This window comes from Panthera pardus, unplaced genomic scaffold (genome assembly GCF_024362965.1).
Source record: "Panthera pardus isolate Hobbes unplaced genomic scaffold, ASM2436296v1 HiC_scaffold_1, whole genome shotgun sequence".
In the NCBI taxonomy this organism is placed as follows: domain Eukaryota; kingdom Metazoa; phylum Chordata; class Mammalia; order Carnivora; family Felidae; genus Panthera; species Panthera pardus.
Window position 1 is genome coordinate 38875251 of NW_026526654.1, and position 22631 is coordinate 38897881.

General features: G+C 40.9%; 1 long non-coding RNA gene across 2 annotated transcripts; it reads left to right on the forward strand.

Annotated features, from left to right (window-relative positions):
* Positions 1 to 379: 379 nt before the first annotated feature.
* Positions 380 to 22268, forward strand: LOC109264199 (uncharacterized). 2 transcript variants are annotated; one of them, XR_002078651.2, is made up of 5 exons: positions 380 to 491; positions 3705 to 3855; positions 10742 to 10827; positions 15930 to 16181; positions 21252 to 22268. It is a non-coding gene; the product is annotated as an uncharacterized LOC109264199 (long non-coding RNA). The 2 variants fall into 2 exon arrangements; XR_002078650.2 differs by lacking the exon at positions 380 to 491 and having other exon boundaries at positions 2985 to 3855.
* Positions 22269 to 22631: the final 363 nt, after the last annotated feature.

Genomic DNA, 22631 nt, shown 5'->3' on the forward strand with positions numbered 1-22631 from the left:
TGTACTCAGGAGCTTTTGAGGAGAAGCACAGGGTACACAATGATTGAAATTTTATATAAATTTTATTAGCTCGAACACTAAAGTCAGGCAGATAATGGGATTCAAACATTGCGTCTGCCACTTAATTATTTTGTGACCTTGAACAAGTTTATCTGTCTGAATCTTCTTATCCTCACCTGTAAACTGGGATGATGGTGGAAGCTGTTTCTTACGTTGTGTTGTTATGGGGAATAAGCAAGATAATGCATTTAAAATGCCTGGCATGCTCTCGGGCACCTGAGAACATTTTACAAAAACGTTAGCTATTTTTATAATTGCTATTGTCATCATTATTTTTATTCCCCAGCTCCGTTTTATTTTCTTCTGTATTCCAGAATTTTCTGTCTTCAGTTCATCAAGGAGCATGTGAATTGAATTGGACACAGAGACATCCTGTTGTCCAGTTTTCATCTACAACATCTGCCATGACCCATACTGTCTGCTTCACAAATGTGTGCTCTGCCACTTGCAAATCATTCAAATGCCCAGGAAGCCCCAGGAAACCTTGAACCTACGCTTGAGCCATTTGCTGGCTTTTTCTTGTTTTGTCCACATTTTAAATTTATTGTTATTATTTTTTAATGTTTGTTTATTTTGAAAGAAAGTGAGAGAGCATGTGTGCGTGAGCAGACGAGGGACAGAGAGAGAGAGAGAGAGAGGGAGAGAGGGAATACCAAGCAGGCTCCACACTCAGTGCGGAGCCTGAAGTGAGGCTCTATCTCACCACCATGAGATCATGACCCGAGCCTAGATCAAGAGTTGGACGCTTAACCGACGAAGCCACCCAGGCACCCCTCCTCCAAATTTTTTTAATTTTTAAGGGTTTTGTTTCTCTAATGCATCTTTCGATTGAGTTTGTTTTCCATCATAGTTATATGAGATCTATAATGAATATTTCATTGCTTTACCCTTCTTTCATCTGAATTCTATTAATTAAGCTTGTATATGTTTCTCTTTTCCCTGGTGTTTCTGAAGCAACTTTTTAACTTGTAGCTACTTTCCATTTAAGAAAACCAATATTCAGTCTCCTCATCTTCCTCTTCCCTCTCTCCTGTCTGCTTTTCCCTGGGCCCTGACGCAAAGCAGCGAAAGCCCTCTGCCTCATGGCTGCAACCTGCCGGGCTGTGTTGGGGCCCTCCCATCGTGGAAGAGTGGATTGCCAGAGACTTGTTCTAACACAGTGCTAGTGCTTGTAATCCCTCCCTATGCCGAAAGCGTACAGAGTACGTCCTCTGCCTTCCTTGGGTGCATAATTACTTCCCCTCGTGAGGCAGAGCTTCCTGGAGGACAATCAGAGAGCCGCAGTGTTCAGCAGCCCGCTGATGAAGAATGTCTGCCTGCGGTCTCCTTCTAGGAGGCTATTGTGCTGGAGGAAGGGTTTAGCGGCCCAAGCATCAGCTCTCAAATGCCAGGTTCAAATTCTGACTCCGCCATTTGTCCCCATGCGGTGTTTGAGTAAAGCTGGCGTGGCTGTGCGTTTGGGGAGGGGCGTGTTGCTAAGCAAGAGCCCTGGTGCAGCTCTGTTTCAGATTACCCTAGGGCTAGGGAACCATTGATACTATCTTTGCCTCATAGAAGTAAGAGCTGGGTTGTTTTGTTTCTTTCCTGTGAAATATAGTTCCATGCATCTCAGAGCTTCACGTTTGGGGAGAAATCCTTTAACTTTTCACCTGCGTTTTTCTTCTGGTGCAAATGGGGATAATGTCACTTTTGCCAGTTCCTAAGTGGAGCTGAGGGAATCCCTTAGATATTTCTAATGTTAACAGGAGAATCGGGAAATGCCTGCACAACCATCGTGAACCGTTGTTGTGGCATACGACTTTACTTTCTCACTGTAGTAAATAACTTGTGTAAGGCCACATAAGACAGAGTTGGGATCTGAACTTAGCCTGTGTCTGGTCTTTCCGTCACCTCATGCAGCTCCTGGCCTGCTACTGAGGAGAGAGAGTGCCAGCTTCTTGGGAAACTTCCACTCAGTCTTACTGGAGCTCAGTGTTGGTCTTAGCGGGAGGCCAGAATCAAGGAGCAGTCAGCAGCTCACAGGAGCACGGGAAACATCCTGAGTCAGGGATCCTTCTCCCACTCAGAGCCCTGCCCTTTCGAAAGATGGGAACTGTTTTTATTTGCATTGCAGCCTTTAAGTTAATTAATGGGAATTAATACGTGTGTAAGAACTTCAGAAATTTCCCAAAGGCTCATTATAAATTTAGTGTAAAAGGAGCACTGGATATTTTTTTAAAGACAGGGCTCTCATTAAATTTTTAGGTTATTAATAAAAACATTTTTATCAGGGCAAGTTGAGTGTGAGTGCTGGGATGAAGACATCAGTGAATGCACTTGAGCCAAATTCAACTGACTCCTACAAGGGAAACCATGTGGGGTGTGTGTGTGTGTGTGTGTGTGTGTGTGTGTGTGTGTGTGTGTGTGTGTTTGGTGGAGGGGAGAGGCGGCTGGTAGTGTGAAGTACTAAAGGCTGCCAGAAAAGCACATATCTATAATTTTCTTTCATTAGGAAAAGGTTCCCGACTTAATTGTTTGTATTATCAAATCATCTAAGACTTCCTCCGCTATTACAGGATGTGGCCAAAAAAAAAAAAAAAAAAAAAAAAGCATTTAGTGGTATATAAAAACAGAATGGAGTGTCTGCTTATTTGGGGATTTATATCTGTTTATTCATTTATGACCACCAGCCAGGTAGCTTGATCAATGATAATAGGAGAGCTTTATGAGGAACGTCGCACGTGCCAGCTCCCCTGTTTCCATAGAGAATAAATGTACAGAAGTAAATCTTCAAACAAACAGAAAAGCGGTTTAACTTATGCTCTCTCTAACTGTCTTTGAATAGAGGCTTATCCTGCCTGGGCCTCTGTGGGCTTTCCCCTGGCTTAGCATCACTGCCTTCAGAGCCAGCAGCCACCCTAGGAACACCAGCCACCCACGGCACACCTGTGAACGGCGGAAGGGCATGCTGGGGATGCTTGCAAACCCCGGTAACAGTGGCTCACGCCTTTGCCAGGGTGCTCGAGCCATTGTTCGACCGTGGAGAAGTGGCACGTCTTTGTCACAACATACCTCTCCTTGGGGCGGCATCTCGCTTCCGCACTGCCCATTGTGCACACTGGTCCCAGTGCTCAGAACGGTCCCAAAGGGACCACCGTCCTTGTTACAGAGCACTTTCATGCCGTGTGAAGGGCCTCTTGGTTCTTTTCAACTCATATCTCTTCCTGGGTTAAACAGCTCCGTTTCCCTTTGCCGTTCTTTATCATATGTTCTAACTTTTAGAATTCTTGACATCCGAGTTGTCTCCCCTCTGAAAATCCTATAGCCTAACAACACATTTCCCAAGATATGACACCAGAAGAAGGCTTAGGACACCCTAAGCCACATGGGGTCCACGGGATCACAGGGTAGCGTGTTACTGTCACCTGCCTATGTCTGGAGCCTATATCCCAGCTGCAACAGCTAAAAGTAAGGCTGTGAATTTCTTATGGACAGACACTGGCCTCGGTCACAGCAGGCAGAAGAGTAAATGAATAAGGTTGTCCGAGTGCTTTTTAACAACAGCAGCCACACTTCACAAAGCACTGGTAAGGAAGCATTTCCCCTTCCCCTTTGCAGTCACATGGCTCCCTGGACTCCAGCAGGTCTCTGTCTCCCCTTTTCAGGTCAAACAGCATCTTTCCAGCTCCGCCGCTGACACCACCCTGGCCACCTGAGATCACCGCAAGTTCTCCTTGTCTTCCAGAACTCCAGCCACACCACCCAGTCCTATGCCGCACGCAGACCTGAAGAGCGTGTGGTCTACTCTTCCTACAGGTTAGTGTCGAAGGTATTGAACAGGATACATCCTTACACTCATCAACGCACTGGCCTCCTCTTCCCCCTAGCTCTGACTCTGGTGAATTCTACCACCACAGCCGTCACATCTACGTGGAAACCACAAGCACCAAACTTCAAATTTGCTATTTGTCCTTCTAAAATAAAAACACTCAAAACGTAGCCATTCCTTATATTCTAACATCTAGTCATTAAGAATTCAAATATGCATTATATGGCGCCATGAGTACAATGAGGATCAAAAGGGACAAGGCCCCTGTTTTCATGGAGTTTACATGGTGAGCAACTAAATAAACAAATAAAATGTTTGCAGTTATGGACTTAATTTAAATAGGTTAATTGTGATTGGCGTTACGAAGGAAGTAAGCAGACTGATAAGATAGTTCTGGGCAAAACCTGCTTTAGTACAGAGCAGGCAGGGCCTTGGGGAGTGACTGCAGGGTGAGAAGGAACAAGAGCATCTAAGCCCAAGGAACAGCTACAGCCCAGCTGCTAGAATGGGATATGCGCGCTCTGCGGAGCTCACAGAGGGCCAGTGTGACTGGAGCAGAGTGGGCCTTGTATGGGTTTCACTTGCAATACAACGGGAAGCCACTGAGAAGTTCATCTAGTGGATGCAGAATGGTGTTGTTTGCAGTTTTTGAAGGGCCTTTTGCTGTATGATGATCGCACCGGGGATGGAGGAAAGTGAAAGGGGAAATACCAATGATAGAACTCTATGACAAAGGCTAAGGGAAGCAAGAAAGGGCTTGCACTGGTGGGTGGCAGTGAGATGGGAAGATAGATTCAAGATCTATTCCGAATGTATCCTGCATGCAGGTCAAATGTAAGGGGTGAAGGGAAAGGAAGAGTAAGGGTGATTTCAGCGATTAGAGCGAGGGCCATTCACAGAGATGGGGAGACTGGGAGAAGAATCATTTGGGGAGGGGAGTGGATGTCCAGAGTGTTCATCTGGGACGTGTTAAGTTTGAAATGAATCTGTGACAAGAACACAGAAAGCTAGGAAAATAGATAAGACAATTTTAATTGCCAGAAACAATTTAAAATATGCAGGAAAGTAAAGGTAATTACCATTGATCCCACGGCTTAGCCTTGAATGGTGCAGACTCAAAATAATGTCCATGCTGAATGTTAATGTAATCAAACATTTAAAATAACTATATTGAGAGGCTGGGGTGTGAGAGGTGGGCATCTATGTATGGTGGAGACTAGGAAGGGAAGAGTGTAACGTGCTAACCTTCCATGTGGGGAGTCAATAGATAATGTCCAGAGCTGGAAATATCGAGTACAAGCAACATAAGCGTGTCATTTAGAATATACAGGTAAATACCAACACAATCAGCTACAAATGTTAAAAGTGGTTACCTCTGAAGAAGGGGAAGTTGAGGGTGCTGGGGGGAAGATGCTAACAACAGCTGCTTATTAACAAAATTTATAGACCTGGGTGAATCTTTAAAGTATGTGCATATATAAATTTAATAAAAATGAAAGATTAAAAATGTTAAGAGAGCCAACCAACTCTACAAGGATGTCAAGACAGCCAGCCCTATGAGCATACCTGAATCCCAGGGTGAGCTTGGAACTTCTGCAAAGCTAAAAAGAAAAATGCTGTCATTAGAGATGCTCCTAGAGATAATATGGCTCATTTACTTATGACAATGGGCCTCTAAAATAGATACTTGTGTTACCATTTTACAGATACGAAAACTGAGGCTCAATGGGATTAACTTGTTTGAGATCACCATTCATTCATTCATTCATTCACTTATTTGATATTTATGCATCATCTCTTCTGCACTAGCCAGGCTAGAAGATGGCCATAGATTTTCAGACTCCAGAGTTTGTATCCTTTTCCTCGTACCATTTTGTCTCCCATGAAAACAGCTTCCCCAAACTAGAGAAACCTCATGGACTCTTTAAGAGAATATGATTTTAAAGGGAATGGGAAGTTTAAATAAATATGTAATTCTGACTCTGCAAGTGGGACTAACTTAAGTGAGAAGGAAAGGAGATTGAAGGTTAAAGCACCTAAAATAGTTATAAAATTAGCTCCTTCATGAGTTCAGATTTTGTACTATACCAAATAAGACAGAAAGAACTCATGACTAAGAAAAAAATATAGAAGATAGGCACAAACCTTTAAGATCTGAGTCACCATGGTTGTAGATCAGTACAAGATAAAAGTTTATTAATGTTCAAGATCGTTAAAAATGGCTAAGAAAAATGTGAATGTGTCTGCTGTTCAAAGATGTTATGATGTTAACACATATCAAAGAAAGAGCCAACCTACTCTTTAATCCAGTTTGTTTCTATTTTCTTCATCAAGGAGAATGGTTTTCAAATGGAAAAAAAGAACATAAAAATTGCTGAAAGGTGGTTGAAGACCAAAACATGAGACGAGATAGTGAGTTAATGCTTGGGGAATTTAAATAAGTTTAATTCCCCACACCCAATAGAATTATATGCAAGCTTATTGAAGTTTCTGTATTTTGACCATTGGGTCATCCATGAAAATCAAATAATTCAACCGAGAGCACGGGGACACAGGAGTTATAATAAAATAGTGAACAAAATTGTAAAATGCTGATATATTAAGATTCAAGATAGAAGAAGAAATGGTTGGCTAGAGCTTTGGCTGAGAGGAAAGATGACTTTCTAGGAAAGACGTGAATTCCTTCAGCGTCAGGCATCAGCAGCCACAGCATCAAAGGACGGGCAGCAAAGCCGTCATCTTTGGATGGCTGAGTCCTTCATCACAGAGCCTTGGTGCCTTCATAGCACACTTGTTCCTTTGGTTATCTGCAGCTACAAGATGACCAAAATGATAATCAGGAAGAGGGATTCCTGGAATGTGGTTGAAAGCCCCTTTTCAGAATTCCCAGGTCTGCTCTGAAGGAATCTCGGGAGAGCTGGGGTCCTTAAGAAAGCAATGGGAGCAGAGCCATGAACGTTCTATTTTTTTTCACTCTTGTTACAAGTCTTCAGTGAAACCCATTCTTGGTCTTACAGAGATATTCTTGACTGGTGTGGTGAGCCTATGATACTAATAGCCAATATGTATTAATAGTCTGTGTAATGTTCACATTTTAACAGAGCATTCCTATGGGATGTTTTGATCCAAAGGAATGAATTCTTAATGGTGGAAATTTTGGCTTTAATGGTCTAGGAGTATGATTTAACAGAGGACCTTTGCCCTATTCCCCTCCCTCATATATTTTTTTGAAAATTTTTAATGTTTATTCACTTTTGAGAGACAGAGAAAGGCAGAGCACGAGTAGGGAGGGGTGCAGAGAGAGAGAGGGAGACATAGAATCTGAAGCAGGTTCTGGGCTCCAAGCTGTCAGCACAGAACTCGATGCAGGGCTCAAGCCCACGACGTGAGATCATGACCTGAGCCAAAGTCGGGCACCCAACCGACTGAGCCACCCAGGCACCCCTGTCCCTCCCTCATATTTCTCATAACTGGTGTTCTATCTCTGCTTGCCATGTATTTCCAGAATGTGTCTTTGGATCCCCCATTTTTTTCTCTTTATTGAGGTCTTTGAATTATTTTCTGATTTTCACAGTGGTATATGTCAATTGAAGTAGGAGTATATAGAGGCACTTGTGAGGTCTAGAGATCCGTTTCCTTCATACTATTTAAAGAGGTACAAAGAACACACTAACCGGATTGACTTCATGTTTCAGATGTTTAACAAATGTTACGAGCCAGAGTGTATATCTCAAATGTATATTTATATAGTTGAGCACCGTAGAATGTGTCTTCAGGGTACTATTGTAAACAAGCTGTCAAGCCTAACTGGGTTATCTTGGGGGAAAAAAAAAACAACTTTTGTTGCACATGCCATTTACAAACCTTGTAAGAAACATTCACTGATTGAATCAATTGTACACGTTTAAATACATGAAATGCCGTGATATTTGTTCAAAAATCCAAAGGTGAGACTTTTGCCTATTAGGTTTTTGGGAAAGCTGTCTATTTTAAAAATTAAAATTCAGCTGATTAACAAAGTGCCTTAAAATTTTTTTTTAATTTTTTTTTAATGTTTATTTATTTTTGAGACCGAGAGAGACAGAGCATGAATGGGGGAGGGTCAGAGAGAGAGGGAGACACAGAATCTGAAACAGGCTCCAGGCTCTGAGCCATCAGCCCAGAGCCCGACGCGGGGCTCGAACTCACGGACCGTGAGATCATGACCTGAGCCGAAGTCGGACGCTTAACCGACTGAGCCACCCAGGCGCCCCAAAATTTTTACATCAGTAATTGTTTTCATACTTTGAAGAAATAAAATTAAATTGATTATGTAACGCTGAGAGTGAATGTCAGACTTTGGGGTAAAGTTAATATACTCATTTTCTCATTCTTCTTTTATTAGAAAATAGGCAGCATTATCCCAAACATCCCAAATTTCTGTGATTAAATGTAAATTTGTTTTCATCTGAAACATAAAACACTAGAATACCTAAAATAAAATTTTACTCATTACATTTAATTTTCAGGTTTCTTTGTAAGGAGAATTAATGGAGTAAAGGATCAGCCTCAGCAGTAGCAGAGTTTGGTGTAGGGGAGACTATAGCCAAGGTTATCAGTGAAGGCTTCCTGGAGGAAGGGAGGTTTGAACTAGGCCTTGGAGAATGAAAAGAATAGAGTCAAACTTGAGGACCCTGAAGAAGGAGGAAAAATAGGGAAAAATCTAGGTATGTCTGGGAAATAATGACCAATGCAATTTAGAGTAAAGTATTAAGTAGTGGGTCTGTTGAAGGATCTCTCGCAGCAATCCAGGAAAGACATTGTGGTAGAGGTAATTCATTCATTCACTTCTTGATCCATTTGTCCAGTATCTGTTTACTGAGCACCTGTCACGTGCCAGGTACAACTGTAGACACTGAGAGTATAAAGGACGGGATGTACGAGGTAACTTATGACGGGCCTTTGGACAGAGTACAGCAACATGCTAGTACATTGTAGGCAGGAAAGGCTGAAATTCTCAAGCATTCGGAAGAAAATCACCAATGATACGGGTGGTAGGCAAGTGCCTTCCACTGTAGTCCGAGGAGTTAAAATAAGTGTCAGTGGATAAAAATTCCTAGAGCATTGACTTCCATTCATTAATTCAGCACGTTTTGATGGAGCCCCTGACTCTGGACATAGTGCTGTGCTAACAGGGGAAGGAATTCTCAGCTGCTAGAATGGATGGCAAGGAAGGCATAGAACTCCCTCCCAGGATGTGTTGCCGGAGAGGGCAAACCTGTCTGGAATGGCTGGAGCTCAGGACACAAGAGGCCTGTGACCTCTTTGGATGGGGCAGGAAGCCCTCTGGGCTCCTGCAGCCCTCGGGTCATCGTTATGGACATTGGCTATCTTTGAACTACAGTTTTGCAGAAGTGCCAACTATTAATAGACAGTAGAGAGCAGAGTTTACTGTAATAGGCTGACAAATATAGATCTGAGATATCATTATACGGCCAATTTCTCTTCTGCCCGCAAAAGCTTTGTTGGCCCTTGAGTTTCTTCCTTTCCCTCTCGCTCAACTAAACACAAATGGCTGGGTACAGAGCATATTCTGGCTCTGCCTGCGAACAAAGATAGGACACAAAGTAAGACATAAACTCTGGTATTATAGGGCCCATTTCTTATTTTCATTTATTTATTGTCAGACGTTTTAAAGGACCCAACAGACTTCTTCTCCATCCTTTGCTCCTGTCCCCCCTCTGAGCAGCCCAGAGCATTTGGACTTACATTTATTTTCATGCATGATTTACAAGCCTTGTCTTTGGGAATCTTGATGCTAGGTCACTAAGAGAGAATCCCGAAGTCATGTCAGGGAAAAGATATACTTTTATTTAATGGAGCAATAAACTGGTTATGGAGTCTCCTTAGAACTTTTTAAAAAGGTTGCTGTAGGCAATAGTTTGAATGTCGTCCAAATCCTGAACGTATCTTTTTTAGTCTTAAATAATTATAGAGCTGGCGCGCTTTTGTGATTATCCCAGTGATAGACTCACCTAGAAATAGAGCAAAGGACTCTTATTAATAGTGTCCACACGGTGGTTCCTTCCACACATGAAGACTAAAATAAAATAGTCAAACTTGAGGGAGTTTTAGCTATAACCTGAAAAAATATTCAAATGATTCTGTGCCTCCACTTGTGAAAAAGCTAAGATCAATTTCCAATACATTTTTAAGGGCAACAGTATGTGGTTCAAGTTACCCCTGAATGCAAACACATAGCACTGTGGGTTTTTAAGTGAATGATAAATGTCAGTTCACAGGTTCCCTGTACTGTTGAATTGCTTATCTCAAGACATGGTAGAATCATGGCTTGGGACTTGAAAACATTCTTCCCTTACGGATCTGTTTTCTATCACCTCAACTCTGCCCTCTATTTTGTTACCAAAAATTCTATTGTGTTTTCCTCACAGACTTCCTTGCCTGTAGGTATTTTATAGCATTGTGGTAATATCATCTTTCCATGGCTTGCACTTTTTTCATTTTAACCCTGAATTCAAGGACTACTTTTCCGGCATTTAATGAGGCAAATCTATGTTTTTAATCCATTTATATAACACGGAAGGATTTACTTTGAAGATTTCTTTTTTAATAAGGCATTGTGAAACTGGAAAGTATTGTTCATATTGCAAACGTGGGCATATTTCACCTAGAAAACAGCGAGAAAATAAATGACTCAGAAATCCGCTGTTAGTGATGATGTGAAAACTATCATGTGTTTGTTACGCTTGTTATTTGTTAGTGCAATGTAGACCTTTAAGTTATTAGATATGTCTGTGAAAATACTGGCTGAATAGGAGAACTGGATAAAAATCCAAGAAGATAACATGACCTTTGAACCTTATTCATTGGCAGGGACTAATATGTCTGAAGAAATGCTGTTTGGATAATCATTGTTCCTGTTCATCACATGCATTGAGAACCATGCTGAGACTACTACGGTGAGCAAGAGAAAATCTCTGGCGGAAAGGGCTTGACACATAGTGGGGAGTAAGCCATGACATTACTCTCGGATAAATTCTATGACTGGAAAGTACGGGAAGGCACATGGGAATTAGAGAGTAACTCCACTGCAGAGAACAGCAGATAATCCTAAAGAAAGTAATGTCAAAGTTGCTGTGGTCAGCATAACTTCAAGAAGATCCCCAGTGAACCGTGTCTTTAAGTAATGCCCCTCCCTTGAGGGAAATGGCCCTCTGTGTAATGCCCCTCCTTGAGGGCGAGACCTGTCAATTACTTCCATCCATAGAATATAGCAAAGTTGATAGGATGTTACTCCCATGATTTTGCTACATTGTATGACAAAGGTGGAAGGAATTTGCATAGGTAAATCAGGCTCCTAATCAACTGACTTCATGTTAACCCAGAGGGAGATTATTTTGGGTGGGCTGACCTTATCAGCCAAGCTCTTTAAAAAAGACCAGAAGTCAGGAAGATTTGCCTCTTGGCTTTGAATCAGTAGCTGCCATGTTTCTAGAGGGTCTGGGAGTGGGCCAAACGGTGAAGAATTGTGGGGGTCTCGGGAAGCGGAGAGAGGTGCCTGGCTGATAGCCAGCAAGAAAGCAGGAACCTCAGTCCTACAACCACAAGGAATTAAATTCTGCCAACAACCACATGAGCTTGGAAGAGGACCTTGTGCTCCGGAAAGGAAAGTGGCTCAGCTGACACCCAGACCGCAGCCAGGTGACATCCTGAGCTGTGGACCCTAAGCGCTGGGCTGCACTCAAACTCCTGACTCATGGAAAGTGTGAGATGATGCACGTGTGTTGAGGCAGCTAAATTTGTTATGCGGCATTAGGAAGCCAGTACAGCTGAGACGTGACTGATGGCCCTTAGATGGGGAATGCTCCAGGATTTTAGTAGTATGTGTAAAATCACAGGCTTTCTGGTCAACATTAACTTAGCTTCTTATTTAGCCAGCTGCCTCTGAACAGGTTAGTTAACCTCTCAGTTTGCCTATTCTGGAAAATGGACATTATCATTATCATCACCATCCTCCCTACCATCATCATTATCATCACCGTCATCATCACCACCACCCCCTGTCTCTGTCACATCCTTGTCATTGTCACCTTAATCATCACCGTCCTCATCTGCGTCATCACCATCATCATTCTTCCCTTACAGGGCAGCTGTGAGGATTAAGTGAATTAAGCTGCTGAATGATTTTAAATAGAAGCAGGGCATGAACAGAGCCAGGATTCTAGTTCAGTCTGTCTGACACCGGGTTCTAGAATGCTCTTCTCAACTATAATGTATATTGTCCTTCTCTATTGTTATGCATTCACATTTAGTCATCTGACAGATCTGACTTTAAGATCCAGCTTCACCTTGAGCAAGAAATTAAAATTTTAGGGTGTGTCCTCATATATAAGGTATGAAATAATAGCACCCAGCTTATAGGACTGTAAGGATTAAATGAGATAGCACATACAAAGTGAGTAGCAAAGTATGCACTTAAGCATTTCTTAGACAACTTACATTGCTTAAGAAATGTTTATATGTATTACTACCTGCAGACTTCATTCACTGTACATATGATCCACACACATAGTCCTATCTACACATGTATGAAAAGCTTCTCTGCATAAGGCATAGATTATGGGGGAAGATTATGAAGATCATTGAGACTAAGACACGTTTTGATAGGTCCAGAACGTGTTAGGTCAGGTGAGCGCCGGGAATCAGTGGACATGTTAGATGTGCAGAGATCATCCTTCCAATCGCTGCGTTTCTTAATTTTAAAAATTCTTCACTGTAATTACTTCCTGTGTGTGTGGATGTAGCCGAGCCAACTGATTTACACCCCTCAGGTCCTTCTTCACTGATTATATAATTATTTGTTCCTTGATTTTCAAGGGCTGAATCATTGCTTTCTATTTTCATAGCTTCCCTTTCTCTAAAAGGGCTTGCCTTGCCCTGTGAATAGGTCCTGGTGATGTTTAGTTGGTGGAAAGCACGCTTTTTCACACAGTGTGGCTTATTATTACTATAATTTTCTAAGCTTGGCTCTTGCCACTGCTAGTCCTGAACAAGCCGCAAACTGAAAATGCTGGAAGTCATGATGAGGAGTGGAGAAGATTTGTTTTATTTTCTCACGGTGCAAATGCAGTCTTTCCTGTGCCTGCTCTGCTTGTTTTATTGGCTCTTCTGCTTCCTCCCTCTTTCTGACTCATTGGTATAGACTGTGTTTATTGTTGTCTTACAAATTATCCTTCCATTTGGCATTTGCTGTTGCTAATTGCCTACTAACTTTCTCGCCATTCGAGTAATGAGTGGCAATTTCGCATCTACCTCCAAGCAGATATTATGGTTTCTCATCATTATTACACTGCATCTATTTCTCTCTTATACTCTATTTGACTTATATGTATATAATGTCTTTTTTTTTTACATGAAAGAAGCAGCAACCATTTATATTCATAATTATTCCATCTTTTCCAGAGCAAGGCAAAATAAGTATATTCAACACATTCTGTATGGCGATTTAGATTAGGGAACTGAATTACAGTTACTAACATTTTCAATAAAGTTTGAAAATCGTGCAATTGTACAAACATATCAGAGCCTCTTTATCACTTTTGTCGGGGCAGAGAGCTAAAGCCTGTATGAGTTCTAGAACTGGGTGAGACTCCTGAGCACCTGTGGTGAGCTGACCGTTTAGATGGGGACCTTTTACTGATCATCCAGGGGCACATTTCAAACTCTTCAACCAATTTGCCCACTGACTGATGGCACCTCTTTTCCTGGTACAGGTTGGACCACTGAGAGCCAAGAGACAAAAAGCAATAGAGGGCAGTGTTCTTCTGCTACAGGAAGATTATATAAAACATGGTCAAGTTATTACTCCGTAGCTCATTTGAATAGGCATTTTTACCCAGATTCACCTGATTTTGGATAGCAGAGATCATACGTGTCCTCTAGAGGCTGGCTGATTGTTACCGGAACCACTATTGACAATGCTGCTCGTTTAAGGTCTGTCTCTTGAACTGAAATTATCTCCCACTTGTCTTAACCCTACAGTCATCCCTCCCCAATCCATCCTTTCCATTGTTGCCAGAATTCTCTGTTTGAAACAGAAATCTATGTCATCCCCGTGCTGAAGAAGGCTTGTTATTTCCGCACTGTAATGAAGAGATGATGGTTAAGTGCACAACTTTGGAACAATGGAAACTTGGCTAGACAACTTTGCCTTAGTGATTCTACTTGAACCTCAGCTTTCTCACCTGAAAATGGGGGTAATGATGTGCACTGCATCGGTTTATGTGCAGGTTAGAAATAACATGCCGAGTGCTCAGTGGAGCCTCTTATGTAATGTGAGCTTTCAGGAAACGCTAGCTCTTAGCTAGTCTTTTTTAAATAAGCCTGATGGATTTAAAGTCAGCATTCCTTTCAGAAAAAGGGAAAGCATCAGGAGCGACAATTCATGTAATTTGGCCTCTTCCTCCAATCCATCAAAACTTAACATAATTCAATTGTAAAGCAGTTGTAATTCATGGCTCTGTTTTCTCATGTGCCAGGTTATTTTATATTCAAGTGATCATGACTATTAGAAGAATATTCCATTTTTAGAACCGGATTTCAGGGAGTTGACAGAAATGTCAACATAACATGGCCAAAAAGAAATACATAAACAATCAGATCAAAGAGACTCAGCCAGAAGAGAATCCTATTCAGAGGAAGAGAGAAAAGTGTTCAGAGGGAAATTAAAGAGGCTGACAACAAATTAAATATCACCGGCAAGAACATTTTTATCTGGCGCATGATGCTTTGTGGGTTCTGATTCTTCTTTTGAACACCCGCACTCATGTGAATCCCTTTGCATTTGGGGCCTTCCCCCTGGGATGACCCCAGAGTCTACATGCAACAACATCTTTGCTCATCTCTCATTTCACCTCCCTTGGTTTTGCCTTCTCTCTGCCCCATCTTGTGTTGCCCCCAATCAACACCTGTCCATTTTACTGCCTTTCTCTACATTCTTCTTCTGCATATCACTTGTCACTACTATGAAATATGCAATATTTGTGCATCGTCTTTCTGCCCCACTCAAATGCATCCTGTCCAAGGGCAGGGTATTATAGACTGAATGCTTATGTTCCTTCCAAATTCATATGTTGAAATCAAACCCCCAGTAAGATGGCATTTGGGGCGGGGCTTTGGGAGGTGATTTGGTCACGACAGTGACACTGCCAAGAATGGGATTAGTGCCTTTATAAAAGGGGACCCCAGAAGGCCCCCTCGTCTCCTCTATCATGTGAGGACACGGTAAGAAGATGGCTGTTGATGAACCAGGAGGTGGGTTCTCACCAGACACCAAATCTGCCAGCACCTTGATCTTGGACTTGCCCAGCTTCCAGAACCGTGAACAATAAATTTCCATTATTTATAAGCCACTGGTCTGTGATACACTGTTACAGGGGCCTGGATGAACTAAGACACAGGGGCTTTGTGTTATTCAGAGTTATATCCCCGGTACCTAGAATAGAGCTTGATATCATAGGTAGTCAATAAATCCTTGTAAGATGAGTAGATGGATGGTAAAGTTAAAGTCCAAATCCCCAAGAAGAAATGTTTACAAGCTCTATTTCTTTCTTGTTTTTTAAGTTTATTTATTTGAGAGAGAGAGAGAGAGAGAGAGAGAGAGAGAGAGAGAGAGAGAGAGAACGTGAGCAGGAGAGGGGCAGAGAGATAGAGAGGAGAGAACGAATCCCAAGCAGTCTCTGCTCTGTCAGCACAGACCCTGACGTGGGTCTCGAACTCACGAGTAGTCAGATCATGACCTGAGCTGAACTTGAGTCAGAGGCTTAACCGCCTGAGCCACCCAGGTGCCCCTCTTCTACTTTGTTAATTGTCAAAGAGAGAAATGTCTCATAGATTGGGACTTCTTCCTAAACAACTCTTTAGTGATGGAAAGCTGCCTGGGCACCCATTTTCTTTGCAAAGTGCCTGAAATTCGCTTAATGCATTTATTGGCATATGGTGTTTTGAGTACTTATTATTATTATTCTAAGTATGATAGATTAAAAATGAGATTTCTATTCAGGAATACAGCCTGCGTTACAACAGCGTGCGTCTATTTCTCACAGAGCTGTCTCTGACCATCGCCCCTTTGTCAGACGTGAGTGACTGCACCTAAATGGACCGGCTGAAAAATAGGAGGGGCCCCACTGTCAGCACTGATAGGAACTGCAAAGCCTCACAGCCGCCGCTCCTGGGGTCCCTTCCTGCTCTGAAATCTGCAGCAGTTCCATCTGGCAGAGTTTTCAAAGTTCTTCCCTGTTTCTTCATCTTCCGGGTAAGAGGATTCACAGCAGTGCTCCGAGGGGCACAGAAAGAGGGGTGATGAGTCTGGAGACGTGGGTTCCTGATTTAGTCCCACCACCGTGTACCCCTAATTGAACACCACTTACTCTTCTGGTCCCCCAATTTCCCGATCTATAGATGGGAATAATGCTAGTGCCCTACAGTATCCCAGAGGAATGTCACGAGGAGAAAATGAAGGGCGGCGTGAAAGTATCTTGACAAATACAAGCACAAGTCTCTTTCAAAAGCAACATCCAGTGCAGTATATCAGCTCCTTTCTTGCATCACCAATGGAGACAAAGAAAAAAACTCCACTGTCATTTCAAAAGGTAGTTCCAACTACGTCAAGGACACTCAAGACTATGTTAATATTAGCTCTCCTGGCATAGTCTTCAAACCATCATTTGATATCTACTTTAAATGTATAAATATGAATGGCAGGTTACAAAAAAAAAATCAGGACTAAGACCAAGAGAAGAAATAAAAGAGACTCTGCGAATATATACATGTCTCAATTTTGGGGTATGTTACTAACAAACCACCAAAAAGCAGTCACATTTGTAAGATGTATCATCCCCTCTTTCTCTGTCTCCTCTCTCTTTCTGATTTCTCTACGGATTTTCCAAACTTTGCAGAGGCTCTTTTTGCATATTAAACTGAAGTCAGCTTCAAACACAAGCACAAACAACCCTGCTAAAAACATTTTGTTCAATGAAGGATAAACTATATGACTCACCACATTATTATTTTTGCAAAAAGCTATTATGTAAATATACAGGCTTATATGAGCTTAAATAGTCCGAGGCAAGGATGCAAAGAAAGGAAATACATACACATCTACCGAAGCAATGCTCACGGCGGCCTGGTTTTAACAGACAATTGCACACCCTCACTTAAAGGGCAAAGAAGAAACCATATGTCTATTTTAGTGACTCCATCCCGAAACGGTGTACTTATTCCTTTTATTATATTTTCAAATAAATACATATGGGACCCGTCAGATGTCAACAGTGGCTCAGAAAAGAGTATGAATTAGTCACACTGGCACACAGGGCTCGGGAACAATGAACGGTGCTCTGGAAGACCCTTGAATACAAGCCTATTTGCCTTTTAATCCAAATGAATAATTAATGATAATTATCATGCTGCAGTTATTATCTGTGATAATAATATATCCGTAAGGTGAATAAATTCAATCTGCTACTATGCAGAAATGGCAACTCATAATATTCTTAAGAAATACAGATATAATTATCAGTATTAATGGTCAAGGAAAGAAAGAGACTTTTATATGAGGAATTACAGCAAAAGGTCTAAAGTAAGGTGGAAATGAATCCTCCTGATAATAGTGTTTTCACCGCCGTCACCGCCATGGCCCTGCTGCGGTGACGTTGGGGTTCTTCCTTTTGTGGGTAGGTTCCATTTAAGTAAAAGCTTTACTCTGCACTTGTGCATCGCAATCTGCCCGTAACACTTCCATTATCGCTCTTTAGAAAATGACTCGGGTTAAGTTTAAGATCCTATAAAAGGGGCAAACGAAACATCTTAGGATAGATGGGGGTGGTCGGGCCACCAACTTGACAATTTAACACTTAAAGGGAAAGAGCGCAAAACCCAAACCAAATAAAATGTGAAAAGCTTGGTTTATTTGACTGGGGGGAGTTGGGGCAGTGCTGGTTCATGGCGTTTGGGGGTGATGGCGGTTCTTTATAAAACGCCCTATGAGCATAGAGTCAACTAGTGAAATTAAATGGAATCGTGGTGCATGACCTAATCCCTCTGATCAGTCCTCATCATCGGCGGGCAGGCTGCTTGGCCATCACTTTACCTATGGGTGTGTAAACCCACTCACACACGTCTCCTTTTAGGGAAAGGTCTGTTGAAGGTATAATTTTCATAAAGTAAAAATTACCCTTTTAAAATATCTTACCTCCTAAGTTTTGGAAAAAGTAAATAGGTAACCTCCATCACAATTTAGAAACAGAATCTTTCCATCACCCCCAAAGCCTCTTCCATGTGCCTGGGTAATCATTCTCCTTTCTCACTCCCAGCCCGCAGCACCCACCAGATCTGGTCTGTCCTTATAATTTTGCCTTTTTTAGAATATCATACAAATCGAGTCATGGAGTTTTCTCGTGCCTGACTCCTTTCACTTAGCATATTGTTTTTAAGATTCATCCACGCTGTTGCAGGTAGCATTAGTCTGTTCTTTTTCATTTTCTGAGTAATATTCCATCATATGCTTGTGTTACAATTCATATGTGCACTCATTAATTTGTGGACATTTGGGTTGTTTCCAGTTATTAACAATGATGAATAAGGCTACTATAAAAATTAACCTCACAGGTCTTGGTGTGGACATGCCTTTCCATTTCTCGTGGACAAATACCTAGAAATAGGATTGGTAGACCAAATGGAAAATGCATCATAAGACTGCCAAACTATTTTCCAAAGCGGTTGGAACATTTTACATTCCAGGAACAACAGATGAGAATTCCAGTTGTTCCGTATCCTCACCAACACTTGGCACTGTTGGTTTAAACACTTTTGCCACTCTGCTTGGTTTGTAGTGATATCTAACTCAGTTTAATTTGTATTTCTCTAATGACTTAATGATATTGAGTTTCAACATGAACATGATGAACAACATGATATTGTTTCATGTCTTTAGTTACCATCTGTGAAGTTTTGGGAAGTTTGTTCAAATGTTTTTTCATTGAAAATAATTTAGCTGTATGTCTTTTTCTTGTCAAGCCATGGGCGTTTTTAAACTTGTTTTGAATGCACGTTCTTCATCCAATATATATTTTGCAAATACTTTTTCCCAGTTTGGGGTTTGTATCATCATTTTGTAAATAGTGTCTTTCGAAGAGCAAAAGTTTCTAACTTTTTGATCCTGTCTGAATTTAGTAAGCAAGCAGACTGGAGAGATTGTGCAGATTAAGACACCTCCCTCTTCCCAAATAAATCACTGATATTTACTGAACACTAACCACGTAGAACTGTCTAGGCTAAACCCATAAAAACATGTAAATACTCAAGAAAAAAAAATAACAATTGCAAGAGTAATTCAGTAGCTTATATAATTTAGTTAAATGCCATTCCACACTATGTTATTTTGTCTTTATACACACAGCTGTAGATAGATGTTTTTACCTGGGAAAAATGTCCCAGGGCATGTGTATCACCATGAAAGTGAAGTTTCCCTTTGATAAAATATTATACATTTATTTGAATTCTACCACTTGTAACCTTTATACACTTGAGGTTTGTAAAGAGAGAAACGTTATGAGTTACTTGGTATGTTTAGTATATTAGCACTGAGAAAAGTAAACTTCTATTTGACATTGGTGGAAAACGTCTAAAACATTAGAAGAATATAAGACAGTTAACTCCAGAGAATGCTTAACAGCCAGATTAAAAATAAAACACTTTTAAGAGTGCTATTTATTAGGAATTACTACAAAACTTTCAAGGTTTACGCTCAATAGCCTCAGATTTTCTTGTAAAATATTTCATGTACTTCCTCATTACTGATCAAATGGGGATCAAATGGGAAAAATGATCAAGCCCACTATTTGCAACAACGTTGAAAAGTCTCTCTTTTTTTTTTTCTTTTTGTACTATTTCTAAGTTCTCTCGCATTTGTTTGGTCTTTCCTTGGATGTTTTTCTCAGAGATCCTAAAGGTAATCTGATTTCCATCCTCCAGGAACAAGAGTTTATTTTTATAGAATTAGATTTTCTTTGTCTTTTTTTTTCTTTTAAAACTATTTTCACATCATAATTTTGTTAACAAGTATAAGTTTTAAGAAATTCGGAAAGCTCAAATATTAATTTCTTGTCATATTGAAAAGAAAAAAAAATAGTCTCTTTTACAGATATCCTGATGAACTATATGCATTGTGTTTTTGCTTCTTTTGAGGCAAAAAAAAAAAAAAAATCCCATAGTAGAAATGCCTGTCAGATGTTGGGGAGGGAATAACAAGGTAACAAGAGTTTATCTCCTTGAGGTCTTTGTCTTTGACAGTAGAAAAAGATTTTTTTTTTTTTTTTTTTTAGCTGTGCCCTGTTTGTGCCATTATGAAATTACTCCATTTCACTGGTTTAAATTGACTCGGCAGAGCTGGGAGAGAAAAACAAGTCATTAGAATCAGAACATAGAAAGTCTGACTTTCTTTAAACATATGTATATTTCCCTAGTTCAGGACAAACTTTGACTTGTTACTGAGCGTCATAAATTAAAAATTCATTTTATAATTGTTGATAATAAAAGTTCAATATTGTGGTGTCTTTCAACTGAGAGCTCCCAAAGCTAGGATAGGGTATTGAGTATCTGATACTTAAATATCAGCTTTACAGGAGAAAAATAGCTTTTCTCTAAATTGTTTGAATAATTGATAAATCAGTACAGAATCACAGATAATCAAGAATTGACTGAACTAGAGAACCAGAGATTCCATCTTACCCGTTCCTTTCTTAGGTGCAGAGAGATGAAAAACTGGCTCTGGAAGATCTTTGAGAACGAGTCCTCAATCCAGCTTGTTGTTTGAATCAATTATTCAATAACACTCAAAGCCAGAAAATGTCTGAATCCAATGCCTTCTGCTGTTGCCTTATGAATCCAGTGCTTTTGGCCTTACACATGGCTTCGATTCCATTCTTCCGTGACTCTGTACTCTGTGTGGGAGCCTCACACACCCAAAGACAATAATTAAACCTCCCCAGAGCTTTCTCCAGCACTTGCATCCTCTCGGTGGTGATATTTGGCGGAATCTTCTCAAAATTCTCCATTTCGGGCCCTGATGGAGGGCAGTGCGTCTTGATAAGGTCTTGACTAGCACTGATTCATATGGAGAAAGTGATTGCCTTTGTACATTCTAATATTTGAATTGTTTTGTAAACATTAGGGCCTCCCGTTACTAACTCACTGCAAGTTTATTACTCACTGTGAGCTTCTGATCATTTGATCCCTGCTCATATTTAGTCATTTACTTTCCAGCTTGTATTTTTTTGCATTCTGAAACTCTGTATTAGTTTCTCTCCGCTTCTTCACTCAACAGGGTCACTCGGAGGGGGGATCATAGCCTTTGGTGTGTTGGAAAGTGCTATGATCTGAATGTTTGTGTCTCCCCCAAGTTCACATGTTGGACTCCTAATGCCCAATGTGATGGTGTTAGGAGGTGGGCCGTTTTGGGGGTAATTAGGTTGTGGAGGGCCCTCACGAAGAGGATAAGTGACCTTATAAAAGAGACGCCCTCACAGGGCTTTCTAGCCCCTTCTGTCAGATGAGGACCCAGCAAAAAGTGTGCAACTCAGAAGAAAGCTCTCACTCGACGATACTGACACTTTGACTTTGGATCTCCAGCCTCCAGAGCTGTAAGAAGTAAATTTTTGTTGTTTCTAAGCGACCCAATCTGCGGTATTTTGTTATACCAATCCAATGGACTAAGACAGAAGGAATTGATGGGTTGGCAGAATTTTCATAATTTTGCTGTGTAATCTTTCTGTTATTCACAAACGCAATATAGGAATTAAAAGGGCTGGAAGAGTGCCAGAAACCACTGAAGACGTTGAAGGTGGTGAGGAGGAAGCCGTACCATTGCAGCAGCAATGAAGGCCAGCCTGTCCGCGGGGAGTCTGCAAGCGTGAGCAAAAGTGGAGGTTCTCTTGGTGATGGAAGAAGTTGGGTTTCTGAATGCTTATGGTAGACAGACTTAAGGCAGATTAACTAACTGGGGGGTTCACTGGTTCCCTTGCCCCTTATATTGTCAGAAACTTTCTAAATTTATAATTTCTGTGATTACGAATTCAGTTCTAACTGAAGGCCCAGATATAGGACTGTGTAGAATATATTCACCAAGAAAGTCCACTTGCAATATTGAGACTAACTGATATTTATTTATGATATTTCTTTAATTTATCTGGAAAAACTACATGCTACCTCTTAAATATAAATGCTCTGTTAATCTGAGAAGTAGGATTTTTTGAAAATTTGCAAAAAATATTTTGTGTGAGGTTGTAAGTAATAGTTATGTAACACTGAGGTATTTTCATAAACTGGTCCCTTCATAACCAAAGACTGAGTGTGCTGCCTGATATATGTGGAGATGATACTGTGGGGATAAAGATAATATAGAGTTTAGGCTTTCAGGTAATGGATTTATCCTGATCTACTTATGTTCTCTTATTTGGGAGAGTGTATTTATACCCAAAAAACCTAACGCATGGGAATGAAATTTAGAAGTATATAGGATCTTTTGCACTTAAAATTCTATTAGAAGACTTTCTACATCTCATTTATGAGGATCCCTGGGTTTATCACCTGATTGGGCACATTAAAAAAAAGTATACACACACACACACACACACACACACATACACACCACATTTACAAATCTATAAATGTCATATATTTTGGTAACAGCAGGTGGTCTGATGTA